Genomic DNA, 25,587 nt, shown 5'->3' with positions numbered 1-25,587 from the left:
ATTGCTAGCATTCACAATCCTATCAAGAAGTGATGCAGGCCACTGTTCACAATTCCAACCAAATGTGGCATTGCCAACATTCACAATCCAGTATGGCTCTTGCATAGGCTAATGTTCACAATATTAATGGAGTGTGGCATTGCTGACATACACAATCCCATCTATAAGTGACGCAGGCCGCTGTCTGCAAATCTAACCAAGTGCAGCACTGCCAACAATTACAATCCCATCCAGATGCGACGCAAGCCAACCTCTGCAGTTCCGACCAAGTTTGGCATTGCTAACATTCACAGTCCTGTCCGTGTTTGGCATAGACCAATGTTCCCAATTCTAACGTAGTGCGGCAATGCCAATCATCACAATCCCATCTAGACGTGACACAGGCCAGTCTTCTGAATTCTGAGTAGGTGAGGCATTGCTAACATTCACAATTAAGTCAGTGTCTTACAGCGACAGGAGGGGGGCATACGGATATATAGCAACAGCATGGGGAACAGGAAAGCAGGGGACACACAGACACACAGTGACAGGGGGCTGGGCTTACAGTGACAGGAGGCGGGCATACGGATATATAACAACAGCATGGGGAACAGAAAAGCAGGGTACACAATGACACACCCCCAAACGGGCATGCTAACATTCACATTTTTCTTTCTATCTGGATGCGACTCAGGCCATTGTTCACGACCCCATGCGGGTGTGGCACATGCCACCATTCACACTTCCACTCAACTGTACTCAAGAGTGGGGCATGCTAACATTTGCATTTCTATCTAGATGTGATTCAGTCTCATGGTCACAATTTCATCTCTAAGTGTGGCACATGCTACCACTCAGAATTCCATCTAAGTGTGACACATGCTACCATTCACAATTCCATCTAAGTGTGGGACAATGCTAAGATTCACAATTCCGTCTAGGTTTGGGACATGCGAACAATCACATTTCTATCTAGATGGGACTCAGGTAATGGTCACAATTTCATCCAGGTGTGGCACATGCTACCATTCACAAGTCCATCTATGTGTGGGACATGCTGGGACATGTTAACATGTACAATTCTATGTAGATGTGACGCTGACTAATGGTCACGATTTCACCTAAGTGTGGTACATGCTACCATTCACAATTCCATCCAAATGTGGGACATGCTACCATTCACAGTTCTATTTAAGAGTGGAACATGCTAACATTTATAATTCCATCTAAGTGTGGGACATGGTAACATTCACAATTCCATCTAAGTGTGGATATGCTACCATTTACCATTCCATCTAAGTGTGGGACATGCTACCATTGCCAGCTCGATCTAAGTTTGGGACATGCTAACATTTAAAATTCCATCTGCGTTGCGGCAAATGCTAACATTCACAATTTCATCCACGTTGTGGCACATGCTAACATTCACAATTCCATCCAAGTGTGGAACATCCTAGCATTCACCACTCCATCTAAGTGTGGCATTTGTTAACCTTCACAAACCTCTCTAGATGCGACACAGTCTGATGTGCCCGATTCCATCTGAGTGTGGCACATGCAAACATTTGTGATCCTATCTAGATGCGACATAGGCTAATGTTCACGATTCTTACCAAATGCAGCATTGCCAACAATCGCAATCCCGTCTGGGATTGGCACAGGCCAATGTTTACAATTCTCTCTAGGTGATGCACTACTTAACACTCACAGTCATCTCAAGATGTGATGCAGGCTAGTGTTCACAATTCTAACTAAGTGTGGCATTGCTAACAATCAATAGTTCTGAGGTAAGGTAATGCTGAGTGGCAGAGTTTTCTGGAGTAGAGTAATTGCTCTACTCCCGACTCAAGCCACACTTTGGTGGTGGCTGCTGGTTGACGGCTGGCCACTGGCTTCCCCTGCGGACACCTGCTAACACGTTCTGGAGCCACCTCTGTAGGAGCCGCCCTTTGCCTCTGGTCCTTAGCCTCTGGTGCTGCCGGGCAGAAGGCTGCCAGGTCAGGTCCAGAATAAGGTTGGGTGGGCCAATAGGAGCCGGGGGAGGGCGCGGGAGGCGGGACTGGAGGGGAAAGTTGGGAACGAGCATCGCAGACATCACGGGCCACATTGGGTGAAAAATATGGCCAAAATGACTTACTTGGGCAGCAGAGGCACAGCGTTTACCTGAGGGCCATGGTGGAAATGTCTAAAGAAGCGTGTGTGCAGAGGGAGTAAGCCCTCAAGCACAACATGTGCAGTTAACCGATGGGTGCTGAGGGGGGGCTTGGGAGGCGGGACTGGAGGGGATAGTTGGGATCAAGCAGCGCGCACATCACAGGCCGCATTGGGTGAAAATTATGGCCAAAATTACCTCCTTGGGAAGCAGAAGCACAGCGCTTACCTGAGGGCCATGGTGGAAAATGTGGGCCAGCGGACAGTGATGTGAAAAGCCACACTAAAATGTGCAACATATGTGCACCAGACAGGAAAATCACTGAACGTAGGCAATGTGACAAAAGTGTATACAGTAGCAAAGAAGCAAAGACCAAGACCTTTAGTAGAAGACAGAACTTACCATAATCTAATTTCACTCAAATCCTTCAAACTTCTGAAAATATAATAGTTATTCAATTACTGCAAAAATATTCCTTATATGAATTCCAAACAGTAATATTGACCCCACTTTTAACTCTGATGAATACTTGCATACCATACTACTCATACACATTCATTCACTATCACACACAATTAGAACCCTCACATCTAATACAAAATCCAGTTAAAGTGATGGGGATACGGACAGACAATGTATATTTGACACTTTATTACACCTAAAACCAATAACGAAGTGTGTCTATTTCTTCACCTATAAGTCGACACATGTTTCGGCCTGTATTCATTAGCCATTCAATCAGCCTTGCTATTGTTCCGGCCTTCATCAGGACAGGCATGGAATGAAGATTGTACACCACTCCTACTTTGATCTTGTATTCATGGTTTTCTACTATAAAAACATATGACTTAGGGTTACTGCTTAATGCGCTGTCTGTACTTTACCATGTGTACTGACTAAATCTGTGTACATCATTTTCACACTAAATCATTTCAACCACATTGATGCATACCTCTATTTCTAGTTCGCGGATCCTTTGAACTTTATCAACAACCCTCTTCTGGTAGCTGACCCTCTTCTAGTATAGGATCACCTATATGGATAAGATACAGGGGAAATAACTACAAATGCCTGTGGGTACTTACCCACTAGAAATACAGTACACTCCCTGCAGAGGGTTCAATCTCACCTGCCTTTGCCTGTAGCCTGCATGCTTGTATTAGAAGCTTCTTGCTTAAAGATGGACTTGGCGGTACAATTAATTAACACCTTGCCCTCTCAGTATGGGATGTGCCAGATGTCAGCAAAAGGTAGGTTTCCAATCTACAAATGGAACCAAAACAGACTACTGAGTGTGGCTACTGCCCAAAAGCATAGCTCTAATAATATGCATACTCTCGTGAGGCTTACTTACTCATTGGGAAAATCTTAGTGCATATAGGTTCCACCACTCCAGTCTAAAGGTGTGACACAGCTGATCACCCTTCCCTCCATCACGGCAGTAGCTTATGTGGCCGCCTTTACCTGATTAAACCTGCAGATTAAAATAAGGCACAACTAGTAATGGCCTTTCCATGTAGATGTTACAATAATTCTGCATGTCATCTAAACCCACCACTATGTGCCCCAACCCTGATACACACCCTGCAGGAATTACCTGAAGCATCACTAATACTAATTTCACAGGAGAACAATCAACTGCCCACAGATTGTTGGATGAACATTCCACTGTGGTGACACGTGCACCCTTACATCATTTTTAGTGTTCATATTGTCCTTCTGCCATCTCTGTAAGTGCTAGAAAATCAACCCACATAAATGGACACAACTATGTCCACACACAATTGTATGAAACAAGCCTCTTATGAAAACAGCATTTGCAGTTGTCAACAAATCCGCCCGCGATGTGTGTACATTGTTCTATATCAGTAGATGAGTGCGGGCTGCATTCGATGAGGCTTTGCTTCATCCCAGCCTCGTTAGAAAGCAAACCATAGTGGGCGATTAAACTGTCGCCTGCGGTGTACTGCTGGCATTCTACACAAACGGAAACCGGCTATACCAAAACGTACTTTCTGTTCTCACGCAATTGCGGAGACACATGCAGATGACTATTATTAATATAGCAGGCGTTGCTGGGGGGAGGGAGGGCTGAGGGTTTCCCGGGTCTTTTGGATGTAGCCCTGGATAGAAGCTGAGGGTTACAACCAAAAAGGCTAGCTTGCCCCCAGTCCCGACAGTCCCAAAATTAGCGTAGCCCTGCATATTTTATAGACCTAGCAACACGCTTGAATTAGCAAAAAACACCCTATACACACAAGCACTTACCAGTTCAATGCTAGTGCGTCTCCACCTATAACTCTATTCAACAAGATGGCCGCTACACGGGCCGCCCATCCATATATACCCACTACACTCAAGGACAGCAACAACAGAGTGCAGGAAGTCCTGCACTATAATGAACATCAAAGAAATACTCTCGCTCACCAGGGGTACCCAGTGGCTGGGGAGATAAATAAATCTGTATCACATCCCTTCATCTCGGATAAACCAGAGAAATGCGACAGGCACACTGGCTGTGTAGATGCAAATGCCATCTCACAATTATGTTATGTTATGTTAAAGGTACTTATATAGCGCACCATCACCAACAGAATTGGTCCGCTCTGGCGGATCTGTAAACGAGGAGGTGGGGTGGGTTAGTAAGGTGAAGAGGGAGTAGGATAGTGAGAGGAGTGGTGTACTGTTGGCAGCTTCAACTCGGTAGGCACTGGATGCTAAGCTTTGGTGCCAGTATTGGATCTGTGTCAGTCCACGTGTGCTGTTGGTGCAGCTTGTGTGTTTTCGCGGTGTGAAGTGCGTGCAGATTGTTGTGCGAGAGATGGTTGTGTGAGTTTGAGTGAAATAAGTAAGCAGAGAGTTTGAGCTTATATTGGTTAGTAGGTTATGACATTTGACATGCTAACATTTGCAGTTCTGTCTAAGTGTGGTACTTGCTGGTCTACATAATTCCATCTAGGTGTGGCACTCGCTAACCTACACAATAATTATCTAGAAATGGGGCGAGATAATGTTCTCAATTCTAAGTGTGGCACATGCTAATATTCAAGTTCCATCTAAGTCTGGCAAGTGCTAACATTCACAATCCTATCTAGATGCGAAGCAGGCCCAAGTTAGCAATTCCGTCTAAATGTGGCACATGCTAACATTTACATTTTCATCTAGCATAACATAACATAACCCTTATAGACAGGAAAGGGGGCTGTGGTCTCACCAGCCAAGACAAATCTGAAAACTTGACATGTTATTACTATACAGCTCCTGGATCAAAGCGATCAGGCGGACAGGGGCTTTTCTTTTCCAGAGAACCTGCCACATTTTATTTGAGACTGCAACGAAAGCGGTCCTCAGGTCTACGGAAATTGCTTTCGAATTCATACGTTTGAGTAATCCGAAAAGAAAATCCTATACCCTTCATGACAGCAACTAACGGCCAACCCACTCCCACATCTAGTCCATCCACTATAAGCCATATAGTGGGAACATAGAAAAAAACAAAGACAAAAAAATAGTGCCTGCTATGCCTTAACAGATTGCCACAAACTATCAATGACAGGGCAGTGAACAAACGATGCGAAAATCTCAAAACTCACATTGGGATAATGGGAGGCACAATGCTTCTCTATCTATATGTGCAGTAAATCAGACACCACAGTCTATCCTTAACCTCACCTTAGATGGAACTAAGATGGTAATTCTACTGCCAAGTCCGTCTTTCAGAAAGAAGCTTCTCATACCAGCATGTAGGCTACAGGTAAGGCAGGTGAGATTGAACTCTCCGTAGGGAGTGTACTGTATTTCCAGTGAGTAAGTACCCACAGGCATTTATAGTTCTTTCCCCTGTACCTTGTCCATATAGGTGATCCTATACTAGAAGAGGGTCAGCTACCAGAAGGTGCTGGTTGATAAAATTTGAAGGATGCAAGAACTACAAATAGAGGTATGCATCAATGTGGTCGAATTGATTTAGTGTAAAAATTGTGTAAAAAGATTTAGTCAGTAGTAGTGGTAGAGTACACACAGAGCATTAAGCAGTAACCCTAAGTCATATGTTTTATTGTAGACACCCATGAATACAAGATCATAGTCGGAGTGGTATAAAATCTTCATTCCATTCCAGTTCTGGTGAAGGTCAGAACAATATTAACAGGATTATAGCTCAGGGGAAGTCAATGGGAGGATAAATCAGGGGCAACATGCTCTGCTTGGAAGCAAGACGACATGGAACAACACAGGTTCGATCCACGGGTCCACACTTAGAAACCTCTGGGTATTAAGCTTGTTATAAATAACCGATCATATCATATAATATCATATCATTAACCTGATTGAATGGCTATGGAATACCGGCTGAAGAAAATGGAGCCTGATTGCAGTGACCCTCATTAAACTAATGCAATAGATTGTTAGCAAGTATACAAATATGCAGGTGACACAGAATGGAGCAGTGCATGCAGTCTGTTGGCTGGGTCGTTGATCCCAGGTGTCTGACACCGGTAGGAAACTGCACTGTCTCCATGTTGAGCAGTGAATTCAGTTCAAGGGCTCTGTTAGGGTGTACAAGTGCCTTCTGGGTGAAACTCCTGCCTATCTCTCTTCCAGAGTGAAAATAATCCCCTTCAGGCAGACTCTAGCTCTAATAACAAGCTTATCTTCCATCAACCACGAGTCTTTTTCAAAAAAGATTTGTGGCACAAGCTTTAATGCTTGGGCACCGCCCTTGTGGAATTCACTTCCCCAGATATCAGGGGCTGTGTATCACTTGCCCATTTCAAGAAGCATCTGAAGACATTTCCTTTCGATAGAGGGATAGGCTAAACCTATGCTGTCATCACTCTAATGGCCTTAGGCATTGCTGACCTGCCCTTTATCTTGTTTTTTGTTGTCTGTCCTGTGAGCGCCCCGAGGCCTTTGGGCGTATGGCACAATATAAAAACCATGTAGATAGATAGATAGATAGATAGATAGATAGATAGATAGATAGATAGATAGATAGATAGATAGATAGACGCATGTCGACAGATAGATGAAGAAATAGACATACTTTGTTATTAGTTTTAGGTGTAGTAAAGTGTCAAATATACGTTGCTAGTCTCTATCCCCGGCACTTTGACTGGGTTTTGTATTAGATGTGAGGGTTCTTGTGTGTGATAGTGAATTCATGTGTATGACTAGTCTGGTATCCATGTATTCCTCAGAGTTAAGAGAGGTGTCTTTATGACTGTTACACATTTATGTAAGGAATTGTTGCACATTTCTGCAGCAATTTAATTAATAAATACGATATTTTCTTAAATTTGAAGGGTATGCCAAATTATATTATGGTCAATTCTGTCTGCTACTAGAGGTCTTCATCTTTTCATCTTTCTTTATATGGAAATCTTATGATAGCCTGGATGATCGAGACCATACCAGGTACCTTAATGAAGTGTACACGGTAGCAAACATGCTTTGTCTAAGGATGGCTGACAACTGCAGCCAGCTGCACTGCTACACAAATAGGGAGGGGTAGGTCAACCATGCTTGTCCACACATACGATGCACACAAATACGACTCACTAGATTTGTCCACATGGGTCTTCACGCCTCCAACGCCTTGTACCTGGACAATGCCGATGAGTTGACTTGTGACTTCTTCGACAGCAGTAAGCTCCTTTTCCACTGGTGGCCGCCTCCAGTGGCCAGTGCAGAGCCTAGGTGGACACTGAGCTTATGCTTGGTCCTCCACGTTAGATCATTCTACTGCTTCTGGACCTGTTCAGCATTGCGCCTCTCCACCCCTAAGTCATTGATGAGGTCAGTGACATGCCGCCAATGCACTAATCGTTGTGCGGTTGTAACCATGCTCCCCACGTAGCCATTCGACGGTGGTGGCAACCCTCGCCATGGAACCCACAGTGGAGGTGTACCCTGCAGGCTGCCCCCACTTCTCCCAGGTAGAGCTGTGGGTCCTTGAGATGTTTTATCACAACCTTCACACCCTGATCTCTGTGTGGAGAAGTAGTCTGGAAGCTGCTGGTCAGTACCCATATGGAGGAATGTTCTACAGTGTATATATGGCATGCTTGTTTGCAGATGAACCATTCTGTATGCAGCTTGAGATGCAACAGCTTGCTGCTTCATGCTAATGCTGGTGGTATGTGGCATCAGACATTATATACTGGCATATGCATGGGTATTGGCTGCATTTTTCCTCAGTGACTTGTTGGATTCGGACACATGATGTGTGAAATCATGGACCAAGTACATGGACAGTATGGATGCGGGTATGCTATGTTGTGGGCATGTGAGAGACGTGCATGATGGACACCTCCATGTGTGGCACACCTGCAAGTGAATCCATGCAGACACATCTGCTGAGAGTGAGATATATGCATGGATGTCTGTGAATGTCAAGTTGTTTCATTGACATCTGAGGGACAGGGATGTGACGTCTCTTCCCACTGCATTTGGAGTACAAGTGTACATTAGTACATGCAATATGGGTATGCTGAGCCACACAACATGAGCAACTGATCCCCAGCTATGTGTGGCGGTACATGATGCTTGCTTGCAGGTCAGGCTGTCACAGCTGCAAGTTGGTGATTGTGTTTTTGTGGGCAGGTGCCCAGGTGCAGTTCCCATGCCCCTGGCTGCATGTCATACTTGTGTTAGTTGGTCATTGGTATGGTGGTGTTGCATGTTTTTGGTGACGTGTTTGCAACTACACAACAATGTGCTGTGTTGACATGTGAGTGTGTCATGGCTGTTAATCATCCTTCACACTACACTCATGTGGCAGTAGACATGCAGTTTGCATGGGCGCGTCTATGTGTGTGTGTGTGCACTTTGTGTGTGTCACTTCCTGGTTGCAAAATACTGCATGATTGGTGATGTTAATGTTGTGCATGCCACTCATGTATTGACAATCATAACTGATGTCAATGTCTTTTGTCCCATTTTCCACAGTTGCTGCAGCTCGTGAAGAGGGTGGAGGTATCGCTGTGTAAATCAGAAGGGCAGGTACTGGGGCACCAGACCCAATTGTACACCACACAAAACAAAAGAGGTGATGGGTGGATGGTTTGGAATTAATCCTATCCTTGGGCATCGCTCTGGGAAACCCTCCAGACCATCGCTCTTTGCCTGCCAAGCCATTACAAATGGGGAAAGACCATATGCAAATTAGGCTCAGTCGCACCCCAAAAGGGGCAGCCCAGCCCAAACTGCTTGGTCATATCCCTTCTCCAAGAGACCAACATCATCCCCAAACATGTTCCGTCTTTGTTGTGCCTCATCAGTGCAGAGCTGCTTTGGTCTCTAAGCTCAGCAGGTATAGGACCCATGTCTGGGCATACCCATCCCACTCGAAGTGACTTAGCAAAACAAAACTGATAGCTGGAAGGATTGGATTAATCCTAACCTCTGCCATTGCTCCGGGCAACCCTGCAGACCATCATTCTTCACCTGCTAAACCATTACGAAAGGGGAAAGACCATATTCAAATCATTTATGGTGCCACCCCAAAGGGGGCAGTCCAGCCCGAACTGCTTAGTCAGATCCCTTTTGCACAAGACCAAAAGTATCCCCAAACATGTTTTGGGCTTGTTTGGCCTCATCAGTGAGGAGTAGCTTGGTTCCCTAAGCCCTGCATGCATGGGACTCACGTCTGGGCATACCCGTCCCACTTGAGTTGACTTACGCAAAACAAAAGGGGAATTCGCTGGAAGGTTTGGAATTAACCCCAACCTCTGGTATTGCTCTGCACAACACTCCAGACCATTGTTCTTCGCCTGCCGAGCTATTACAAAAGTGGAAAGACCATATGCAAATTAGGCTTGGTCCCACCCCAAAAGGGGCAGTCCAGCCCAAACTGATTGGTCATATCCCTTCTGCACGAGATCACAGACATCCCCAAATATGTTTCAGCCGTTATGGGCCTCATCAGCGAGAATTAGCTTGGGTCTCTAGAGCCAGCAGACATGGGACCCACGTTTGGGCATACCCGTCCCACTCGGGTGACTTACACAAAACTGAAGGAGGCCAAACGCACACCCTGGCCAGCCACCATTGACACTGCTTCATTTAAGGAAGAGTGGCTGTGGGATCGCAAGTAACATCTGGCAGAGCTGCTGAGGTTAAGTTCCAGGCTGCGGTTGTGGTGGGAGACTCATCAGTGGCTGTGGGCCATGGTGGAGGCACAGAGGGACCATCCATGGAGGAAGACCCCTCACTAGTCATCTAGGGAGATGGAGGTGGTGATGGAAGAGGAGTCAAGTAAAGGCCAGCACACAGGGTCTGGTGGGGGCATCCAGGAGGGTGATCAGGCTGCACCGCTGGGCCAGGGACATGAGGAGGTGCAGTGCACAAAGGAGGGAGCTGCACAACCTCCTGTCCCTTGTCCATCAGGTACATCAGTGAGTACCATCATGGATGCCTCCACGTAGACCGAGCCCCCACTTTTTCCTGAGGATACTAGCCCTGAGTTGGTGCCTGCCCTGCCGGCTGGTCGGGTGAGGCAGATGGCCACGATTGTTAATGCTGTGACAGCTACTAGTGGTGAGGTGGCACAGCATCACAATTCGATATGCCTCTACCTTGCCAGCTGGCACATGTTCTACTCTTGGGTGGTCTCTGTGCGCTGGCACAGTCACTTGCCCCCTCCTCCACTGCCTCCTCTGTGCCCCAGTTGTCCTCTGGGAAGCCATACTTGCCAGTTCCCATCAAGACCCCCTCTACGCCAATCGCACCCACACTGCCTGGTCTGCTGGTGATCACGTCCTTGTTACCAGTGGACGTCCCACATACTACAGAAGAGGAGGTCACTGTGCCCGCCCAGACACCAAAACAGGGACAGGCAGTAGTGGGGCAGCTGGCACCTCGGGACAGTTCTGGTACTTTACCCCCTCAAGTTGTGACATCCAGAATGCAGAGTTACCTGCGCAGCCTATGCTCCGCAAGGCAGCAGATGAGGAGTGTCCAGAGGCAATCTTTGTAGGGCCAATCATCATCAAGACGGCAAGTTAATCGGGACGGTTGTGACATCTGGCAGGAGGAACAGAGGAGACTCTGTCATATGGTGTGCGTCTGGATGGAGTTCAGATGGCAGCTGATAGCAGAGAGGCAGCGGGCTAAGGAGGCGAGGATTACAAGGGCCAGGGCATAGGTTGTGAGAGAAAAACTTTTAGGCAGCCTGCCATCCTGGACGAGGCTTGCAGAGATGCAGAGAAGGAGGAGAGGAGGATGTTGGGGGGCCTGCAAACCATCCAGGCAAGAACGGAGGTCCAGCTGCAACGTGAGGACGAGGAATGTGACTCTGCCCTGGAGGACATATTGAGAGATGATTGAGCCCAGTGCTGGTGTAAATGGTTCTTTTTTGACTTTTGTTTATTTTTTATCCATCAGAATTTCCCCTTTCCATATAGTTGTTTGTTGTAGTGTAGATATTTTGAATACAGATTTAAGTTTCTTGATCACACAGTTGTTGCTATCTCTTTGTTCATGTGCTGAATTTGGTTTACTATGTTGTTGGGGCTCATCAGTGAGGAGTAGATTGGGTCTCTAGGCCCAGCAGGCACGGGACCCACGTCTGGGCATACCCGTCCCACTCGGGGTGACAAAGCAAAAACAAAGAGGTGATGGCAGGAAGGTTTAGAATGAATCTTAACCACTGGCGTTGCTCTGGGCAACACTCCAGACCACCGTTCTTCGCCTGCCAAGCCATTAAAGAAGGGGAAAGACCATATGCAAATCAGGCTTGGCCCTACCCTAAAAGGGGCAGTCCAGCCCGAACTGCTAGGTCACATCCCTTCTGCACGAGACCACAAGCATCCCCAAACATGTTTCGCCCTTGTTGGGGCTCATCAGTGAGGAGTAGATTGGGTCTCTAGGCCCAGCAGGCACGGGACACATGTCATACTTTTGGTACTTGCAGGGGCTTTGACAGCTATGTTTTCCTGCCTGACTGCCTTCATTTATTTATTTTTACATGCTACTATGCACACACACATTACATGTGACTCTGTCCTATTAGTGAGGTCTCCAAGGTCATTCACCTACAGCGCTTTGTGGCCTTGCACTGATACATTGGAACAATGACACATCACATTTCATTACATTGCTTTACCATGTCACATGTATCTGGTGCGTTCACAGTGTAGCTGATGCAACATTCCGCAGTCATGTTGTTGGTTTTTTTCTTTGCGTTAAAATTGAAATAACAATTTTTTAGCAACACCTAAGATTTGATAGAATACAATGCGCTTTACCAGCTTGCTTCTTAACAAGCAAACTGAAAACAAAATTCAAATACAAAAAAGGAACTTGAAAGCAAAAAAAGGAACAAAGGAAAAGTTTAAAAGAAAAGAGAAGGAAAATTTCAGTTCACCAAAGAGGTCCCTCAAATAAAAAAGCAAGGCAAAAACACGAAGAGCTTACACTCAACGACTAAGCCTTGGAAGGCATTGGTCAATAAAGTAGGTCTGCCCTCTGGAAGTCTGTCACCAAAAATGTAACCACAGCAATTACATGTTTTGTTTTTCGTCCTTCCATTAGAGGCCTCCACCAGGCTTCAGAGTCTGAATGTAGAACATCGGACAAGATTGGTCTGAAATACTTTGTACGGACATCGTTTAATGCTGGGCATATTGTAATGCGATGAAGCAGAGTTTTCACCTTGGATTTGTCATTACAGTGGTGACATTGGTTTCCCTGCGATAGACCCCGGATTGCTCTAATCTTGTTAGTAAGATGAAGGTTTATGTGGGCTCGCAGAAATTGATCCCTAACTTTTTTGTCCAGGAAGTGCTTCAGGTATTCGCAAACCGTGTTTAGTTTCTGGCCTTCTGAGGGTAGGTGGGTAACAGATCAGTGACTGGCAGCCGTTTCCAAGGTTAGAATCCAGTCATGTTCTTTAACTTTTTGTTTTACTCGTACCGAATTAGTCACCAGTTGTTCCAGTGAGCTTCCAATTTCTAACAGGTGATTCATTGTTTTTAATCGCCAGTCATTCAGAATGGAATTTCAGTCGGAAGTAATTGCCCTATTTACCATTTCCAGGATCATTGGACAAGAAGGGCACATCATTTTCTGAACAGGGCAAGCCTGTTCCAGTCAACTATACATTTCAATGATGTGAGTCCCAGTTCTCTCCGGAGGATGGCAATAGAGGTTGACAAAGGCACAACCAACACCTTTTTCCAGAAAGAGCCTTCAAGGCGAGACCAAAGAGGCTCCGGGATGTTAAACATGGCTTCGGCCCTGTAGGTAACCACTGGTACAACTTTAGATCTGTAGTACCTACGGACTGGCATGATGGAAAAACAGCACAACTTCCAATTCAGAGCATGTGCTTGGTTGGTGAGAACCTTCATCCTTACTTGCAAGTATGATGACATAGGAGCTTCTGGTCTTATGTCACTCAGCCAAACACCCAGGTACTTGAAGGAATGAACCTGTTCAATGTTCTTACAGTCCAGAAACCAAAGAAAATAGTTCTTCCCTTTGTTAGAAGTACCAAAGCTCAATATTTTCTTTTTTTTCCTTATTAATTTCCAGGCCGTTTAATAAGATGTAACTTTGTAAGGAGTCAAGTTGTCTTTGAAGACCCACTGGGGTCTGGTTAATTAGTACGATGTCATCTGCTTACAATAATCGAGGTAGCTGAGCGGGAAAGATCTTGTTGACGAAAAAAAGCTTTGTTCAAATCCTCCAAGAACAAGTTAAAGAGATGGGGGGGATTGGACATCCCTGTTTAACACCCTTCAGTGTTTAAATTTCTTAAGAAACAAAGCCTGCTTTGTTCAATCTCGCTCTTAATGATGTTTTAGAGTGGATAGCCATGATTGTTGATGATAGATTTCGGGCAATTTCTCCTCTCAAGCTTCGTCCAAAGTGTACATCTTTCAATTTGGTCAAAGGCCTGGACCAGATCCAAAAAGGCCATAAAGATCCTGGATCTAGGTCATTCTGGGTTCTCCTTCAATAGTTGAAGTAGCAAGATGTTTATTGAGGTTGCTAGGCCCTTAACAAATTCTGTTTGAAAAGGATCAATACAGTTGTTTTGTTGACACCAACTGTGGAAATGGTCAGGATGATGGTACTATAAAGCTTGCCAATGACATCCAAGAGGGCAATAGGGCGATAGTTCCTAGGGTGGCCCCGAGTCAACTTTTTTATGAATTGGTACCACTATCGTCCTCTTCCATGAACTTGGAATTTGATGAGAGCAAACTGTTTGGTTGAACAGTATGAAGATGAAAACGGCCCAGTCTTCCGGGTGTTCTTTAAGCATACAATTTGACAACCCATCAGGTCTTAGAGCTCTTGATCTCGTTAGCATTTACATTTTCTTGACAATGGGCCTCATCAGAAGGTTGGCGCTAAAAATCTTGCCAAACCGGCATGGCGGTAATAACATGTCCGGCTTGGCACCAACCCGCACATAGCGGACGATCAAGAGTGCGCTGGCGCGCGCATCCCTGCATGCCGGTTACAGCAGTACCGGCATGCCGGTAACGACCCTCAAAACCCCACATAGCGGCATCGACCAATACGCACAGAACGGCTCCGCCCTCGGCAACCCCTAAATACCGTTACCGTTATTAACATAGTGCAAATAACGAGTGCGTCAATACCAGACCCGGAAGTAACGTCATCGCGGCGGAATGGGAAATGCCATGGTGGCCATCTTTAAAAACACAATCCATTGCCATCCTCCACCTACAGGACCCTCTACACCCCAACTCCCAAGCCACCACTGACACCATGCCGAAGACCACCCGGAGAGGCACGGCCCGCCTGCACAAACCACGTTTTACAGACAATGAGCTGAACATGTTGGCCGACACCCTTGTGGCAAATGCAGAAGTGGTGTTCTGCAACGACCTCAGGCATCCAGCCCAGCTCAGGAAAAAGGCCATCTGGGAAGAAGTTGCCCAGAAAGTAAGTGCAGTCGGCACCACCGTACGCACAGTGTGTGATTGCAAAAAACGTTGGGACGACCTCAGGCTGAGAGTCCGGCACATATTGTCAGCTAATCGGAGCCAGGGGCTGGCAACAGGAGGAGGACCACACTCCCCACTCAAATTGGCCAGATGGGAGGAGACCTGCAGCTCCATCATAGACGTGGAGTCCATCGAAGGAGTCGGTGAAGCAGAGTTTGGCGTGCCAACCTAGGCAGATGAAGGTGAGTGTCCCTACTGAAACAGTAAAAATAATCATAATCACCCTCCCCCAATTGTGGCTGCTACACCAGCCAACAAATGGGCCATCATGCACACCTACACATATCCATGTACGCATTCTGGGTCTACCACCATCCCATCCCAATGCATGTTGCGGTCATACACGAATACACCCACAAGACACATATCATGTGCATGTGCCACCCAGGACGACCCTCCCAAAACACATCAATGTGCAACTGCACCCAACAATGTGTACATGTGGACATGACTACGCTATCAGAATCCACTCTTCAACATTTCATGTCCACAGTCCCCTACAAATGCACGAATGCAACTGATCAGATGGCGCCACATGTCCAATGACTAATGCATGCACAATGCAAGCGGAACAATCACTGATATCCTGCCACTCTCTGTCCCCCACAGGTACGGATGCTGACAGTGATGAAGCGCAAGGGAGTGCACAATGCACAACACCAGCCAAAATGCCTAGGAGGCAATCTGATGGCACAGGTCCATCAACCTCAAGTGGACCAAGGATGGGCCATGCGGGAAGTGGGCCAAGAACCGGTGCAAAAAAAGCACCACAGACAAGTACACAGGAAGAGCTGACACCTGCACCTGCATCCGTGGTCACACCATCCACACTGGCTGAGGACACAGCAGGCATGGAAGATGGCACACATTCTGCTGCTGCCAGCACAATTGGGGAGATGGCTGCATCGGCTGATCATAGTGGTGATGAGGTAGCTGGGCCGGACAATGAGGGCGATGCAGGACTTGTCCACTCAGAGCCTGTAGTGCACACACCAAGCCCGCAGGCCACCCCACAGGACACACCTCAGCGGGACACATCCGACCAGGGCAGCCATGGACAGTGGTCTCCGGCCATGCACAGCCCCATGATCCATGCTGTGCCACCACATCACCCACCAACCACAACCCACACTGCCATACGGGACCTTGAGGGACGTCTCTCCAGGATGGAGGCCCGGCAGGAGGTGATGCAAGGCTATGTGCAGCAGTACCTTGCTGAAGGGGAGACAACACGCTGTATTATCCAGGACAGCACCGCGTCCGTTATCCAGGCCATTAACTCAAATGCACAGCAAATGCGTGATGGCTTCAATGCCTTGGCTCAGATCCTCACCAGGATTGCTGACCGCATGGACAAACGGCAAACCCGGCCCCTTGGATCACAACCATCCGGGTCATCCGCATCATCCACGCCATCGGGCTCGAGGCAGACCAGCCCTGTGCGCATGTCCCTGCAGGGTTCGCGCCGCACAGAGATCCAACCCCCAACTCCCAAGGGGGCTCAACAGTAGCAGGGCCACCCTGCATAATCGCTTTGGGCATACATGCAGACACATGTCGTGCCATAGTTGACTTTGGGTGTTAGAGGGTGGGTGGAGGGGTGGTGGTGGGTGTAGTGTGTAGTACTGGGGTGTTTGGGGGAATGGGAGTAGGTTGGGGGTGGGTGGAGGGGTGGTGGGGGCGTGGATTGGTGTATCATGTAGTACTTAATTCCTCACGAATACACCAGTTGTGTAACAAACATCACATGAGTGGACATTGCTGATTTATTGCATGTCAATTTATTGCTTCATGGTGATTCGCGCACATGTGCCCACACACCCAGTGCCCACAGTTCACAACACATGGCACCCTCTGCATCAAAGTACATCAGAATGATTGGTCTATGACCATTTGGCGCACAGCACGACCCTCACGAGTTTCACGTCCTGGCCTATGTCCTACTTCTACTCCTTCCTCTCCTTCTACTTCACCAGGTGGTGGCAGCTCCACGTCAGGTGGCAGGGGTATGTTCCGCCGGATGCACATGTTATGTAGCATTACACATGCCGTGATGATCTTGCCCACCTTCTCAGGCCCGTATATGAGTGCCCCTCCCGACCTGCTGATGCAGCGAAACCGTGCCTTCAAAAGGCCAAACGTCTGCTCAATGACCACACGTGTACGTGTATGTGCACGATTTAAGTCCTCCTCGTGCCCGTTCTGCGGGTTCCTGACAGGGGTGAGTAGCCACGGCTTCAGGGGATATCCAGCATCGCCTACATGGGAGCAGAAGGAGGTATGTGTGAGGATGAGGTTCAGTTGACAGGTGTGCTCAGCCTGTACATCATTCAACGTCATTTGCAGCCACACCCACATGACTGTCAGCCCTGTACAGTGCATGCCAATCCATAGGGGGAGCCTTGTGTGACATACACGACCTAGGGTCCTAGGATTTTAAAGCACAAGGGAATGTATGTCTTGGCTAGGGGCATTTTGCATGCATATGTGAGGGCTGTGTGTCTGCGGATGACTTAAGAAACTACTCTTCCCCCCAATCCATCTGCCCCCATGGCCCAGAGGGCATTCCCCTAGCATATGCATGTACCTCCCCCCAATCCATCTGCCTACATGGCCCAGAGGGCATTCCCCTAGCATATGCATGTACCTCCCCCCCAATCCATCTGCCCCCATGGCCCAGAGGGCATTCCCCTAGCATATGCATGTACCTCCCCCCCAATCCATCTGCCCCCGTGGCCCAGAGGGCATTCCCCTAGCATATGCATGTACCTCCCCCCAATCCATCTGCCCCCATGGCCCAGAGGGCATTCTCCATAGCATATGCATGCACCTCCCCCCCAATCCATCTGCCCCCATGGCCCAGAGGGTATTCCCCTAGCATGTGCATGTACCTCCCCCCCAATCCATCTGCCCCCCCAACAGCCAGCCACTTCGTACAACGTCTCCTTCCATGTAGCGGGGTAGTGAGGAGTTCCGCAGCACCATGGCATCATGCGTGGATCCTGGGTATCTGGCACAGCAGTGTGTTATTATCTGGCTGGCATCACACACCATCTGCACATTGATGGAATGGTATAGCTTCCGATTGCGGTAGACCGCCTGCACAGCATGTGGGACTGCCAACTCTACAAGGGTACAGTCGAGGGCACCAATTACATTGGGCATGCCTGCCAGTGCATGGAATGCTATTTTGGTGGCATTTGCCTCCTGTGGTGTCCTTGGTAAGGATATGTAGGCATTTGCGTGCTTAAGTAGTGCATCTAGCACTTGGATTAACACAACAGAGAAGCATGATTGGGACATGCCATGCATTTGGCCCACTGTGTGTTGATAAGTGCCTGTGGCCAGGAAGTGGAGCACAGATGCCACCTTCAGCAAAGGGGGGATGGCTGTGCGGATGTTGATCAGGCTGACCAAGTCGTCCTGTATTAATTCCACTATGTTGGTAATGGTGTCTCTGTCCAGGCGGTACAGGGTGTGGATCTGTGCTGGGGTTAAGTCAAATGGATTGGACCTTATACGTTGGATTGTTGGCTGTCTGCAGGGAGCGACTGCCTGCACTGGTGGTATTTGCTGGGCATGTCTCACCCTCCTTCTCCTCCGGCGTCTCCTCTGTGTTTCCTGTTGTACTGCCTGCTCAAGGAGTTGCAGTGCAGGCATGTCCTCCAGGCCCAGTATGGCAAGTACAAGTGGTAGCATTTTGCCTTGGAGGGGGGTGTGATGTGTGGGTGTGCTCCTTTTGTGCTGACCCTGACTCCATTGCCTCCACCTGTGCTGATTGAGTGCACCTGTGGCACTTGGTTACACAGCAGTTTGCTGTTTACGGGTGGTCCGCGATGCCGGTATTGCCGGCATCATGGTGGCCCTTCCTACAGGCATCTCGATGCCGGTATGTACTTGTACGTGTGACTCGTGGTCTCCCCTTCTTTGCGGCATGCCGGTATTAAGGCCTTCCCATATGCGCGCGTGCCCGCGTGCTGTTACGGTGGTGCACGGCCACAGCGGGTCCTTGGCGATGCCGGTAGCAACGGCATCTAGGGTCATGATACACCGGCCCGGTAATGGATGCCGGTATTGCCTTACCGGTGCCGTTCTTACTGGAGCGCCAACCTTGTGATGAGGCCCAATGTCATCAACGTTGTTTGGAGATAACCCCGGTGCCAAGCTTCCAGGGTCATTGTCTCTTGCTCTGTGGTCTAAGACTGCAGTGTAGAGGCGTTGGAAATGGTTAGACCAAGACTCTTCACCTCAGGTTTGATTTATTTCCATCTGATGTTGTTTCCTCCGATTTAACCAATGACCAGAATTTCCTTGTATCTTTACCAGCCAAAGCTCTAAGCATGGCCTCCGAGTCGTTCTGGTATCTCTGTCGTTTGGTTGAACGCAGCCAGTTTTTATAATTTGATTTTTCAGACAAGGTTGTTTGGAGGTCCTTGGGTAGACCAGATTTCTTTGCTACCCTTCCCAGCATTCTCACAATTTTTCTCTGTGCCACCAATTCGCTGTTATAGTTATGGTTATTGGAGCTCACCAAAGGTAGTTTCTTGGAGCATTGTGTACTAAATTGTTCTAACAAGAGAGAATATTCAACCGGATGGCCAACGGTTCTAAAATCTGTTGTTAGCTTTTGATCTTTGAAGATGACAATTTCAGGCGAAGTCCCCTGTTGCAAGTGTCAACCACTAATGGCATTTGTTCCCGGGAGATGGGCCCAAATGCCCTCCATTCCAACAAGAGAAGATGGTGGTCTCTCTGTGATGTTTAGATCACTTTAAATCTGTCTACCAAAAGTAAAAAGTTATTGGAGAAGTAAATGTAATCCAGAACAGAAGTATGCCCAGAGCTTTCCCACGTTGGATGAGGAGGCATATTGTCTTTGAAGTTGCTGTTAAGCATGTTCATGTCCCTGAAATCCATTAGTTAATTCCAAAGGATCTGTCTGAAATGTCACAGATCTTCAAGGTTCCAAGAACAACCAGGCTTACATCTGTCTAGATCTGAGATGTTAAGGTCCCCACAAATGATCACGTATTTGGACTGTTGATTGATGAAAGTGTTATCCAGTTGGTCGGCGAACCGGGTCTGTGAATACTTCATTCGCGATCAGCGCTGGGTTCCAATACACATTGATTATTGTAAGATTGTTTGAGGATTCTGCACAAAATGATGATGCCCCGTCTCCCAACCAATCACATGTTCCTGGCAGAGGAGGTTTGTTGAGACTGACTTAAGGAGACTTAGGGAGCTGCCTGATTTAACTGTAGTCAACAGACCTGCTGACGGATGCCCGACTCTCCCTTTGACAGCTGGACTTATAGATATTTCAAAATCGTCCAACACAGGGGTTTTCTTTAACCAAGTCTTTTGGAGGAAAATCAGATCATATTCACCAAGATGTAATTCATTATGTTTGGACAGATGGGAAAACCCCCGGGCATTCCAAGAGGCCAGCTTTAAAATAATGGATGTTGAAGTTGACCAAACTGGCTTCAAGTTCTTACTTTGTGCTTGATGATTTGCTACAGGGTGTCTACAAATTATTTTGTGCCACTAGTGAGTGAGACAGCCATGACCAGTCTGTTTGTCCAAGACTTGACATCTTGGTGGTTGCATTTGACTTGGCACAGTTGTTTTTCAATTGAGTGTGATGTACAAGGGAGTCCTGTGATGAGCTATGGATATGGATTCTGCAGCAGTGCTCCCTGTTGTTCAGACTATGGGAGGATATGTGGCCGGTGTGATTCATGTTGGAGGCAGGGCAGTGGAGATTAGGTACGCTGTTGATCAACATTGGACTAGTAGGGTGTAATGTGGCAGGGTCAGGCTGGGGTTGTGTCGGAGGTGAGGGGGGCTAGTGGATGGTGGCAGCGCTGCCTGTGGGTAGTGTCGGAGGTGAGGGAGGTTAGTTGGTGGTGTCAGGATCTAAGGGCTACTTGTGGGTGGTGTTGGAGGTGAGGGGGCTGGTGGGTTGTGTCAGGACCTGAAGGGCTGCCTGCGGGCCGTGTCGGAGGTAAGGGGGGCTGTTGGAGGTCTCTCATCTTGAGGGGGCTGCTGTGCAGTCGGGGTATATAGCAGCAATTTGAGTGTTTTGGGCGTGTGGGGACGGGTCGCAGTTTTGCAGGGGTGCAGCCATTACTTACAGGGGAGCTTGCTCAGTTTCACAAGGGTGTAGGCTTTACTTACGGGTGACCTCGTGCAGATTTGCAGGGGTGCAGCCGTTACTTACATGGGGCCTCACACAGAATTGCAGGGGTGTAGCCATTACTTACGGGGGACCTCACACAGAATCACAGGGGTGCAGCCGTTACTTACAGGGGACCTCATGCAGAATCGCATCAGTGCAGCTGTTACTTACAGGGGACCACGTGCAGTTTAGCTGGGGTGCAGCCTTTACTTATGGGGGACCACACACAGTTTTGCTGGGGTGCAGCCTTTAATTATGGGGGCGCTCGCACTGTTTCTCTAGGGTGCAGCCTTGACTTACGGGGGACAGTGTGCAGTGTGGCCGGGCTGCTGGATGGTGGGTCAGAGGTGGACCCTGAGGTTTGCGCAAACGTTGGCTTATGGCTATGATTTTGGTTTGCGTGGGGGAGTGTTGTGGGCATTCCTCACGCAGCTCAGTTTTCTTTGCCGGTCGGGTTGCTTTGCCATTTGGATTCCATGAATACACGGACCATGCATTGGAAACTTTGTGCGTAGGGCCGCACAGAGTGCTTTTCAGCACGGGGACTTTGGGGATCAGTGCGCACTTTTCTGTGAATCAGGCCCTATGTGTTTTTAAATCTTTCACTTCAATATGTTTCTAAAAAAAAACATTTTGGGAAATTACTGGGTTCCACTTTAAGACTGCCTGTACCTAGTTTTGAGAACATATTGCCTTCAACAATATGTGTGAATAAGGCTTGTTTTCTTAAATTGCCGCTGTCAGCAGGCTCCACATTTGAATTGTTTTCCGTGAAAGCCGCTGTGTTCCCTGCTTTCAGTTTTATGGTCCATCATATGAGCCAGTCCTTCCTTGCCTGCATTCCATGCATATGGTTCCTTCACCGAACGAATTTTAAACTGCAAATACTCTCTATTTTTGCTATGCAAACGAACTGCTCGCTGTGTGCTTTTTGCCGTTCATTTCAATCTGCGCCTTCTGATGAAGAAAGCTATGGGACTCTGAAAGCTAATTCATTGTTCCATCTCTGCATAATATTTCCAGTTAGTCTAATAAAAGAGATAAAACCTGTATTTTGTGTGATTGTAAAACTGGGCTAACCCAGTGCAAACCTTTTCTTTGCACTGAAAACATCTTTAAAACCCTTAATTCACAGAGAGTTTTCCAATGGGGGTTTGCCATAATAGAACGCTTCTGTTGAATTAGGCCCTTTGTGTCCTAATTTATAGAATTTGGCCACTTGCGGTTCCCTTAATACATTAGTGCACTTAAGAAGTTGAACGTTTTCACCAACTGCTGTATTCATTATCCTGTCAGAAGTGGCCAGAAGCCCTGTATAGTATCACATGTGTGAACACACGCAGTGGGGGTAACTTTGTGAGAAGTGAGTTACTTTTGGACAGCCTATACCCTGAGTGTGGCAGTGTTGAGACCATTATACCTATTGTGTACATTAGTTGAGGTAGGAACCAACATAGGATGTTAGTCTGCCCCCCTGGCCCTCATTATGAGTTTTGCGACATATGATTAAAAGTGGGGACATTGATTAGCACGTGTTTAGTTACATTTTTACCTGATTCTTCCTGTATCTCTTAATAGGATTATGGGGGGGAAGAAGCGTAAACAATGAATCACTCCATTTCATAGCCGTTCCCACAAAACTCAAAATGAGGGCCTTCTTTTTTCAGCAGTTTAACTGCACTCAAAAATATAATCTGGCAGAGCATCATGCCTTTTTTGCCTCATGCACGCTCCGGATGCAATTGTCATTGCTTCTGGTAGAAACTGACTATGCCATGCACACAAACTGACTATGCCATGCACACATGACACCTACATCAAAAATAAATAAGGACACTGTCGCCAAGTAGCAGAACTCCACATCTCCTCCAATAACTCACATAATCTCAACACTATCAATGCTTCCTCATGCGACATGTATGCAATGTCCCTCATAGGGACACAAATGCCGTGCACACCCACCAAACCAGACCACCTAGACGCATACCACAGGCAGCAACTGTTTTTTTCTCCAAATTTCAACTACAAAACACCATATTTCTCCCCCACTAACAAACCAACCCCTCTCTTACTTTTGGATCTGCCAGAGCACTTGGGGACCAATGAAATGACAACAGTGTGTGGTGCAAATTCCACTAACGTAATAGAACACAAGCAGAGGAAATTTGGACCTGTCAACTTTTTTAAAGAAAAATCCAAACGAGACACGTTTTTCTCTATAGCTTCCTGTCCATACCACTGATTTGTCAACTATAGGAGTATTTGGGAACATTTTGTGTAGTCGCTATGTTGGGGCAAGGACCGTGAATGAATGTCAGCATCCAGCAGTTACACTTCTCACTTCGCAGCATGTCTGAACTCATAGTTGCTGTTGTAGTCCAGCAGATGATATCCTCTGCTGCTGCAGTATCAGCATTGTGAATGAAGGGCCTTCTGAAAACTGACTATGGAAGTCCGCTGCTGTGTTGCAAGGTTATTGTATCCTTTTTAGCAGGGGTCTGCAACTTGCAGCTCTCCATAGGGTTTAGACTGCAACTTCCATGATGCTGGACCATTAACTATGATGGCTAGGGTTCATGGTAGCTGAATCCTGTAGCCTATCCCCTGATCCTGTGGTCGGCATTTATCACCCAGAAATCATCACCTCCTACTAAGTTGTTTGCTGGTGCGGCATTAAAATTGGCAATTATTGGTATTGTTTTTAAAAAAATATATATATAGAGCTTCATACTGAACTCCTTCAGCTTCTAAGCACATAACCGGGAATCTCATGCTGCAAAGCACCATCCTGTTCCCAAGGTGACCATGTTGTCCTGAGATAGATTTCTGGCTTCCTTTACCATGAATACAAATGTGTGCCATTTTCCTGCATACATGAGGAAATTGCCTTCATCTTACAGCATTCGCTAGTATCGTGCAACAACACATGCGGACATAAAATGAGTAATATGCCCCTTCTTTATCATAAAATGCCATGCTTTCAGGTCACTTACAAAGGGATTTAAACAAACTCAAGATATTGAACAGGAGTTAAGCAGTGTCCTGGGAGCTAGGATTACATTTCACAAGACTCAGGAACCTATACACGATGATGATGTCCTGAGTTTTACTGATGTGTTGTCGTTTCGAATGGGATGGACATTGCACCTGCAAATATTGGATGGTGGATGAATATTACCTATTTTCAGAGACTTTCAGTGGTTGTGAAATTGATTATCAGTTTCATTTGGTGGAGATTGTCGTTGATACAACAAATAGCCAATGTTCCATCTGTTAGCCATGCAGTTGGAAATGTCCTTTAATAACCCATGCCATAATATTACACAGGTTTAGTAAAACCTATGGGTTAATACCTAATTTGATACTCTGAGGTTTAACCAAGCGCAGAAAATCTCAAAATATGTGAAGCACAGCCGAAAGTATGCCAGTCCTTCCATATTTTTCCTTAAGCAACCCTCACCCCACCATGTGCCAACACACGGGCTAGGTAAGATTTCTGAGAAATAAAAAGCTCTTGACAGAGACCAGGAAAACTAAGATTGGATGCTTTCCACCCAAGCCATTCCTCAAGCGGTCAAGAGAATTGAGAGCACTAAAAACAAGGTGTTCAAACAGTCATTCTCTGGCCTCAGACTCTACCAATTCCATCAGAAAGAAATAACATTAAGATCTCTTAATCCATCCTAATATGGGCCCAAACTCTGGGAGCCCACCAGATTCCTTACAGCTTATACTAGACTCACAAAGTGACCATCAAGTCTTCCTGATTTGCAGATTCAGGAATGGTAAATCTGCTTAACTGTGAATGTTATTGTACAACACCCTGCCTGCCTCGTTGACTCTCCTTGAACCCTTTCCCCGCAACTTGCCCCTACCCCATAGCCAGAGGGACTACTATACTTAATCTTCTTTAACACATGAAATGTTAAGGGATGGCCTACCTTCCGACACTTCTTTTTATGGGTGGAGCAAATTCACTGCATGGTACCCCATTCCCGTTATCCCAAAAGCATATTCGTAGGAACTATTGTAAAATCAACAGCCAATGGTGCCATTACATTTACATTGACCCTGTGGCATTGCACTAAAACATAATAGGTTTTAAGTACAAAATGCACATGGCAATGGTATCTGCCAGCATGTCTGGGCATCCTAAGAGAAGGGCAGACGAAGAAAAGGGGAATTCCTGTTTGGACCTGTTCGGACCAGGAGGACCCAGGGCCCGACCCCCTGCTCAGACAGCAGGTAGGCATGCACCAACATGTGTTACTCCCTCTGGTCCCCCCGTG

The sequence above is a fragment of the Ambystoma mexicanum genome, chromosome 11, assembly GCF_040938575.1.
Source record: "Ambystoma mexicanum isolate Mex_15411 chromosome 11, UKY_AmexF1_1, whole genome shotgun sequence".
Classification (NCBI taxonomy): Eukaryota; Metazoa; Chordata; class Amphibia; order Caudata; family Ambystomatidae; genus Ambystoma; species Ambystoma mexicanum.
Note: the sequence above shows the minus strand (reverse complement) of the source record.